Raw genomic sequence first — 9,945 nt, forward strand, 5'->3', positions numbered from 1 at the left:
TGTTGCTAAAATATCACAGTTTTGGCAAAATGTAACGACTCCAAGAGGCACCAAGCGGAGCGAGAGTCAACACATTAAGAAAGAAAAGAGCGACTCACATACGGTGGTGACTGTCGTCCATAGCATACAGTAACTCCAGCCTACATATTTTTGTTTAGGAATATAAGCATGTTAACATGCTCGGGGGTCAGACGCGAACGCAGCCTTGTAACTGTCAGTCCAGCAGCAGAAAACACCCGCTCTGACGGGACCGAAGTTGCGGGGATGCAGAGGTATTGTCGTGCTAACTTTGACAGCCTGGGGAACCTTCTTCCATTCACTTTCCACCAGTCGGCAGGGTTATATTCAATTAAATGCTTCAAGACTCACAGTATGCAACACAACGTCCTTTTAATCGATAACAATATAAATTGATCGACGCATTTCTTAACGATCAATTATCGAGCATCGATTAATTATGCCCATCCCTAGTTGACAGTTCCGCCCCTCTCTTTACCCGAGTGTCCAAAACATGCGGCCTCAGATCAGATGACACGATCACAAAATCGATCATTGATCTTCGGCCTAGGGTACTCTGGTACCAGGTACACTTATGAGTAGGGCTGGGTATCACGGCCAAGTTCCTGAATCGATTCGATTTCGATTCTGAAGGCTTTAAATCGATTAATCACGATTCGATTCGATTCAATCCGAATCGGTTCCATCTGCTCCTAGATTGAATGATAATTTTCTTAAGTTGTAAGGAAATATTCTTTATAAGCTATCATCGTTAATTCATCACTAAAATCATTAATTGTGACTAAAATCTTGTAGTTGTGACTGTTAATTAACATCCTTAGCAAGATTTTACATTCTATTCAACGTGATGGCCTGCCTAATTCAATATATTAATGAAATGATCTCCATGCAACACACTGCAAAAGACATGTTTTTATTTTGTAGGCTACATTAATGACAATCCAGGCAACTATAAACAAAACTACCTCCATCTTCCTAAAAGATATAAATATAACCATTGTAAAGATTATACCATTTAAGATAAAATATTGAAGTATTATAAAACTCCTTAAATTCACATTTTTTCAACACATTTAAAAAAATAAAAAAAAATAAAAAAAATCGATCTCATGCCCTGTGAATCGATTGCGTGAAATTTAAACGAAATCGATCCAAAATCGATTAAATCGATTTTTTTACCCAGGCCTACTTATGAGCACCCTTATGTTCGAACATGGTGTTTGTTATGGATAATCCATGACTAGCACAGAAGTCCAATAACAAACGACCGCTCGGGTTTAGATCAGGGAGGCCGTTCCTCCCCACCACGCCTCTCCAGGTGTCTCCATCGTTGCCCACGTGGGCGTTGAAGTCACCCAGCAGAACTACGGAGTCCCCTACTGGAGCCCCATACAGGACTCCATTCAGGGTCCCCAAGAAGGCTGAGTACTCTGAGCTGCTGTTTGGTGCATACGCACAAACAGTCAGAGTTTTCCCCCCTAAAACCCTTAGGCGCAGGGAGGCGACCCTCTCGTCTACCGGGGTAAACTCCGTCACCGCGGCGCTCAGCCGGGGATTTATGAGTATCCCCACACCCGCCCGGCGCCTCACGCCCTCGGCAACTGGGTGATGACCGAAGAATAGAGTCCAACCCTTATCCAGGAGTACGGTACCAGAGCTGAGACTGTGTGTGGAGGTAAGCCCCACCAGATCTAACTGATAGCGCTCCACCTCCCTCACAAGCTCCGGTTCCTTTCCCCACAGCGAGGTGACGTTCCACGTCCCCAGAGCCACATTCTGCCGCCCGGGTCTGGTCCGTCGAGACCCCTGACCTTCGCTGCCACCCATGTGGCTGCGCACCCGACCCCAACGGGTCTTCCCACAGGTGGTGGGCCCATGGGATGAAGACAGGGGGGGTGCCACGTAATTTGTTCGGGCTGTGCCCGACTGGGCTCCGTGGCAAACTCGGCCACCAGGCGCTCGCCATCGAGCCCTCCGTCTGGGCCTGGCTCCAGACGGGGGCCCCGGGCTTCCTCCGGGCCGGGTCACATCTCCTCTTCTTCCGTTATTCATTGAGGATTTTTGAACCATTCTTAGTCTGGCCCCTCACCTGAGACCACTCTGCCATGAGAGACCCTACCAGGAGCACAAGGCTCCAGACAACACAGCCCTCAGGTTCACAGGGACACGCAAACCTCTCCACCACGATAAGGTGACGGTTCCAGGAGAACGAGACTAAATGTGTTTTACAAAATAATACTCTGCGAAAATGTCTCTTCATTTTCGTTGACCAAAACTAGTCGAGAATTTTTTTTTATTTTATTTATTTCTGGGGCTGTATCAGGTTACGTTACTTCCTGAATCCCCGCTCGTCGCGGCAGTATTTAGATTCACAAGACGCAGCTGTGGTGGTAGCGTTAATGAAAACGTAAGGCCCTGTCCACACTAATCCGGGTAAAAATAAAAACGTACAACTTGTAACTGAAGATACATAGTACATTGCACAGAGAAATCATCATTTCCATTTCCCCTGCCATTTTCTTTTAGATGAGCGCAAGCTTGTGGCAGCGTCATGGCAGTGTCATGGCAACCGAACGCCATCGTATCTGAAAGCCTCCGTCTACCCTGACCACACTACAACGCGAACCCAGCGTTTTCATATTTATCCACCTCAGCGATCGTTTTTGAAAAGTATCGTTCTCAGTGTCGGAATTCGCCGTTCTAATGTGGACGGAACATGTTTGGTTGGTAAAATAAATACGTTGTAAATTCATATCAGAGTGTCTTCCATGTCTGGAATGGATGTATTCTTGAGTCTATAAGGTAACACTAATATAATAATAAGATTATCTTGTTTAAATTGTGAAATGGGTTTGGCAAAAATAAAATGTTGGTTTTGTCAATACTACTAGGTAGCCTACTTATACTATATTGACTGTGTTAAATAGAATTGCATTACAAAAAAGTGACTAATACAATCTGCTTTGACTAAAACTAGACTAAAATAGTCAAGGATATTTCTGACTAAAATAAGACAAAAATGCTCCGACTTTTAGTCGACTGTAACTTGACTAGACTGAAAAGAGTATGAACGTATACTCTTTTCTTGAGACAAAGACTAGACTAAAACTAAAATTAAAACAGGCCGCCAAAAACAACATTAGTTGCAGCCCTAATTTAGTTAAACAACATGCAACAGCATTACTCAACTTTGAAAAACCAACCGTGTTCGGCATGTTCGGCTGCTGGTTTGCTGAACATGCTTGAAACAGATCTGAATCAACGTCTCTGTGATTGAAATCGCAACACGACAGCGGTGTTTGCCGCCTGGCTCCACCTGCTCATGGTGCGTTCAAAGGCGGCTCGGAAAAACGTGTTTCCACGTGTTAAAAATGAATTGAATGGTTGTAATGGCTGTAAAAAGTGTGGGGGACGGAGGGCACAGATACGGGAAGTGCGGGGGACATGTCCCCCGTGTACCCCGCGTCCGCCACGCCCATGGTTTGCTTTATCTATAGTTAGCTTACTGGGGGTCATAATCTCAAGCTTAGCCACCTGCAGGTATTTTGGTGGACAAAAATATTAAACCAACTTTTTTATTTTAGTGTAACGTTTAGTGTAACCAAAATAATATATTTTTAAAATAAAAAATAGCCATTATTTATTTATATATTTTTTCAAAGCAACTGCAGACTTTTACAAATTAGCTTTTGTCGTTTAGGTTGGAGGGCAGGCTGGGTTGGTCTTGGGGTTGCAATAGGCCAGGGTTGATTCACAATGTAGAGTCAGTGTTTGCCGTCTAGTAGGGGTGTAACGGTACATGTATTTGTATTGAACCGTTTCGGTACGGGTTGCTCGGTTCGGTACGGAGGCGTACCGAACGAGTTTCCAATACGGACATATTAAGTAGAGGACCGCATGTGTGGAACATGCTGCAGCCGCAAATGCAGTTGCGCACACCGTAGCTGTGTTCGAAATCGTTCCCTATCCACTCACTCACTATTCCCTATATAGTGTGCACTATTTAGGGAACGAACAAACGAGAATTCGGACACTACGCTTAACATTTCTAAACGTCATTTGCGTCAGTAAATGCGCCGGGTATTTGTGTGACGCAGACAGATGCGCCCACATCATGTAAACAAACCGGGCACTCACGACGAAAGCTGGAGGTTGTATTGAAGTTGAATGTTACATTTCCTTGTTTAATTAATTTTGAATGTTAAATATTCAATGTTAAATCCCAAATAAATCCGGAAAAACACGACTGCATTGCGTTGTGGTATACGGGAGTAACATGTAGGGTACATCGTGTGTACACTCAAATTTTGGGTTAGGGTTAGTTTCAAGCAACAACTTGAAACTGTTTAATGTTGCAATTGTTCAATTTTTCACTTGGAGAAAATATATTTTTTAAAGAAACAGTCTGAGCCAATGTTATTTATTTTTATTTCTACATTTCAGAATCTTGTATTTATATTTATGAGCAGAATTCTAGCTTTGTATTGTCTAATGTTCCTATTGAAAATGAACCGAACCGTGACCTCAAAACTGAGGTACGTACCGAACCGAGATTTTTGTGTACCGTTACACCCCTACTGTCTAGTGATACTGGTCAGTGGCGCAAAAAGTGGGTATGCACTATATGCGGCGCATAGGGGCGCCGCGCCAGAGGGGGCGCCAAAGCGATGGAATATCGCGATGATCAATAACAGAGGGACGTCACTGATAAGGCGCCCCCCCCGCTCCTTCGCCACCATCCCCCCCTCCTCCAGTGGGCGCCGTGTGGGGAGGAAAGATAAAGGAACTTGTTTGTGGTTATTTTGTTTTACTTCAATCTCTATGCAAGTCTTTGTTGTATGTCAATAGAACCAGTAAAAACGGAGTTATAAAGTTGATACTTTATAACTCCGTTAATAATCCAAAAATTAATAAATTAATAATCCAAAAAAATAAATAAAGATTATTATCGTATCTGAATCGAGACTGAATCGTTCTACACAGTATTGCGATGCATCAAAGAATCGATTATTTTTCCCACCCTTATTGGTTACTGTACTCCAACAGTTCTAACAGAGTCTATTGTTTTGCATGTAAGCTTTTTGGTGAAGCTAGGTGAGTTGCTGACACGCGCCTTGTGGTTGGGTATAATAACTGGCAGTGTCTTTCAAAGATACTGAAGCACCATGAAACAAGTGGTTACCACATAAATGCTTATCTGATGTGGAAAGAATTGGCATCCCGCTTATGCCTAGGTAAAACTATTGATAGCGAATTGCAGAGAGCCTGTTGACTAGAGTGATCGACTGCATACTCTTCCTTGCAGAAAGAAACCTGCCACTGAGGGGGACAAAATGCACAGTTAGGACATCCTAGAAATGGAAATTTTCTGGGTATCCTTGATCTCTTATAGCACGGTATGATGTTACACTGGCACAGAATCTTAGAAAGGCTGCCTCTAAAAAAAACACCGGATATCTGTCCTGGTGCACTCAAAATGAATTTTTTAATTCGATATCAGAGTGTGTTTTAGGTCAAATTTGTGATCAAAGGGGGGGGGGGGGGGGGGGCGCCTGCTATGTAGGAAATGCAAAAAAATGCAAAAAGGGCACAAGGCTGCTGTTGACAAACAGAGAGGAAAAAAACGAACAGAGAAGAGCCAGTTCAACGTCAGAAGATTAGTCCAGGGGCAGGCAAACCAGTCCAAACAGCAGGTCAATCCAAAAACAGACAGGCAGGCAGGCTGTAAACAGGGGGGAGAGAACTGACAGGGCGAGATAAGAACAAACGTAAGACATAAGATGAGTAGTTACCACACAACGAGGAACCGGTGAGCAGGAAGAAAGGCGGGAAACTGACAAAGGCAGGTGAGAGGCTGGTCAGATGCATAACAAAAAAATAAACATATGTTGGACCATAACATAAAATAACCAGCAGGGGGCCAGAGAGTCAATGATCCCAAAACAGAGGTGCTGGCAGCTACTGTGTCTGTTGTAGCGGCTCGTAGTGGCTGTAATTCTGTGTACTTTGCACTTTAATAAATAAGACATGCTGCGTTTTCAGTTTTATAACTGATTGTCTTATTTTGTTTCCAAGTTACGGATGGAGTCTGGAGATGATGTCGGGTACCTATTGTTTACTGTTTACATCTTCGATTATCCAGTTCAGGCTGTTGCAGCTAGCTCAGGGGAGAGACTTTATGACACTAGGGGGTCAAATCTGAGACATGCACAATAAAAAAAAATTGCCTTTTGTTTTTTCTTTTCCCTTTATCGTACCGAACTTGTACAGAACCGTGATGTCCGAACCGAGGTATGAGCTGAACCGTGACTTCAGTGTACCGTTAGACCCCTAGTCGATACCATCACCCACATCATCACACTATACAACTCAAGGGACTCGAGGGCTGTATCTCGAGTGTGTGTATCTTTGTGCGTGGTGTGTTGCACAATAAATGCATATTTTGCAACAAAAAAAAAGTATAAGAGCACATATGTCATACTTTTCTTTCTCAAATGTTTTTTCTTGCATTTAATCCTCCCAGTGACAGGAGAAACGCGTAGGTAGGTAGATACCAAAGCTAATGCATGAACTATAGGTTATTTTATACTTTGCTTGGATTCCGTTTGGGCCTCATGATGGCTGAGTGAGGTCAGGTTCATGTTTCATTGAGTAGGCGAGTGAGTGAGTTCAGATTGTTGAATGAATTTGTTAACATTAATTTAGACTGCAATACGTTATCTCAATAGTTATGCTGTCATCGCCTTTCCAATAGAAGAAGAGGCGAGGAGAATAGACATGTTTCTGCCATAATCAGGGCAAAGTTGACCAAGAATCTTCTACTTGATGCTGGGGAATGTAGGCCTACGCCGTTTTTAAAATAGTTCAGGTTAAATAATTTGAATTCGACCATGAATTTAGTCATCCCTGTAACGTTTGCTTCTCTTTTATTTGTACTATACATTTTTCCTTCATGTACAATATTTAGCGAGACCAACATCATATTATAGCATCTGGCCACAAGATTGCGCCATCGGCTCATATTAACCATACTCCCTATCGGAGCGCAACCACTTTTTAGATCCTGAAATAAGATCAGCTAGAAAGTTTAACTCCTGAAATACCCAAATAGCACACGCCCATTGATCTTAGATTATAGATTATTCACAAATCTGCTTAAAACCTTCCACAAGTGGATCTCTGTGACGAAGAGGTCTTTGCAAACTGTTGGAGCTACCCATGTATGAAAGACATGAGACCAGAACCAGAAACAAATGATAAGCGCCGCTGTCACGTTAAAATTGTACCGGGGGCGAAAATTGTACCGGCCTACGTCATCGTTTGTTTACATCCTGACAACCTGCCCGGCAACAGACGACGCGATGCAGAAAACATGTTTCCAAACGACGAAATAACATAATACAGATAGCGGATCGCTATCTGTATTATGATAGATAGCGATAACACTTCTTTTTACTTTATATTTGTATTGTATTTAATTGTTTAATCGAAACAATAAAAAAATTTGCCCGCAAAACAGGCGATCGCGTCAAATGACGCGTCAAATCACGTAGGAAGGTTCTTGAACATTCTGACTATGAAACCTGCTTAAAACACTCAGTTTACTAGCTAAATTCGATTAAACAATTCAATACAATACAAATATAAAGTGTTATCTAGCGATCCGTTATCTGTATTATGTTTCAAGAACCCTCCTACGTCATTTGACGCGATCGCCCGTTTTGCGGGCAAAACATTTGTCATTTGACGCGATCGCCCGTTTCGCGGGCACATTTTTTTATTGTTTCGATTAAACAATTAAATACAATACAAATATAAAGTAAAAACAAGTGTTATCGCTATCTATCATAATACAGATAGCGATCCGCTATCTGTATTATGTTATTTCGTCGTTTGGAAACATGTTTTCTGCATCGCGTCGTCTGTTGCCGGGCAGGTTTTTAATTTAATACAAATAAAGTAATGCTCGAAGAAGTGACAACGGTGTGTGTGTGTGTGTGTGTGTGTGTGTGTGTGTGTGTGTGTGTGTGTGTGTGTGTGTGTGTGTCTTTTCAGATTGCTTTTGAAAGAAAGGACGAGACGCAATCGGAAGGCCTTTTCACCCTTAGCTGAACCTATTGGTCGTGTGTAACAACAGAAACCTTCCACTAGAGGGAGCTCCAAATAAACCCTGATTAAACAAACAACCAAAGGGATAACGGAAGCGATTTTTTCCCAAATCGAATCCACTTTTGTTTAATCCCGGTCTGGGGGTTTATATACAATATGCAACTCTGCAAAGACATACCTGGCAAAAAAATCAAAGCAGAATATTATATTCTGGTCATAAATATATATGATAACAATGATTTATTGCTCCGGCTGAGCTGATTTTATTTAGGCTAGTGCTTTGCTACACCCACTAATTCCAAGTATTGTAGTATTTAAATAGGCTAATTATAATACCACAAATAGGCCCACAACTCAGTGAGTTGTTAGTTCCTCGCGCGATGTTGGGGAAAAATGTAGGCCTACCTCAAAGTTAACAGGACAAGCGAAAGTCAGAACCACATTTCAGTTGGTTAAGCTAGCTAGAAATGCGCGCCTTAAAACACTAGGGATTACTAGATTTATGGATAGGCCTACAGCTACGAAACAAATGGTGTTTTGTGAACCACATCATAACCCTTTTCCAAACAGATATCTTCTCAAGAGGAGTCTATTGCTAGCATAACGGAGGGGACCAGTCAATAGCGACATAAGGCTTGAAAGGCTTATTGAAAGGCTTATTTAAAGGCTTGAAAGAAGATGTGCATTAGAAGCTTTGGAAGTTACAATTAAGAAAGAAAAACAAATGCAATATCCCAAACTATGATTAACCAGCCATGAAGCAATTTTAAGGGGGCACGTTTACAATGCTGCCTCGTGTAGTTTTCATTTTCTAGGGGTGCCAAAAATAAAAAGGAGCTCATGGAATCGGAACTTCAGAAACGTATTGCCTATCACACAGTTAACTTTGACAGGTGAGACAAACTAACTGTGATGGAGAAACTGTGAGATTACCCTTGACCCAACCCACTTGCAGCAGAGAGAGAGAGAGAGAGACCTGGGAACAGACAATTTAACATTGTCTGTCGTGCACACACATGATTCCATTGCTCCACCTGTTAACACACCTGGATTCACATGAAGAATGCAGTGTTTTGATACAAGGCATGCATCTGGTAGTCATCGGTAGGGATGACGATTCAGCTGGAGTGCTCCTCAGATGGCAGTTATGTTATCCATGAGTCTCTCTTGGCACTCCTTCCTCAGAGACACTCTCGGGAAACAGAACCATAGCAGCAGTATTAGTTTTTAGAGTGGTTGCCGTGGTGACGTACTGGGCTTAGATCCCAGCAAGTGGGTGGTTTGGTTCTACATAAAAACACAACATGCTACTACTACTACTACACTGCCCTCCATTGGATTTAGCTACCTCAACACGGAGTCCCCTTGATTTCCCTCAAGGATGTCTTAACTATGAGGCCAGATGATTATTCCCATTTGAACTCACGGACATTACTGTGAGGCGGGACAAAGGCGGGCGCCTTGATCCTGTGATGCAGGTAGTAAACTGTTTAATGTGATAAAGAGAAGCGCCCCAAGGCTTGAGTTGCCTGGCAACCACTTCCCACATTCAGTGTGAGGTTAGCCTTCATGTCATTTCAGTTTGAAATGATAAAGTCTAAGTTCTCTATCTAGACATGGAAAGGCACTGGACAGAGAGGGAGGAACAGAAAGAGAGAACATTAAAACCAAGTGGAGAAGAGGTGTGTGACGTTTGAGGTAATAGTTAAGGAATAAGCAAAGGGTAAATACAACTTGTTCATCCATCTCTTGAATTTTCTTGTGAATTACAGTTGTATAGTCCTTAATCAGAGTTACACTCTCAACAGGCTTCACAGG

The sequence above is a fragment of the Gadus macrocephalus genome, chromosome 22 (assembly GCF_031168955.1).
Source record: "Gadus macrocephalus chromosome 22, ASM3116895v1".
In the NCBI taxonomy this organism is placed as follows: domain Eukaryota; kingdom Metazoa; phylum Chordata; class Actinopteri; order Gadiformes; family Gadidae; genus Gadus; species Gadus macrocephalus.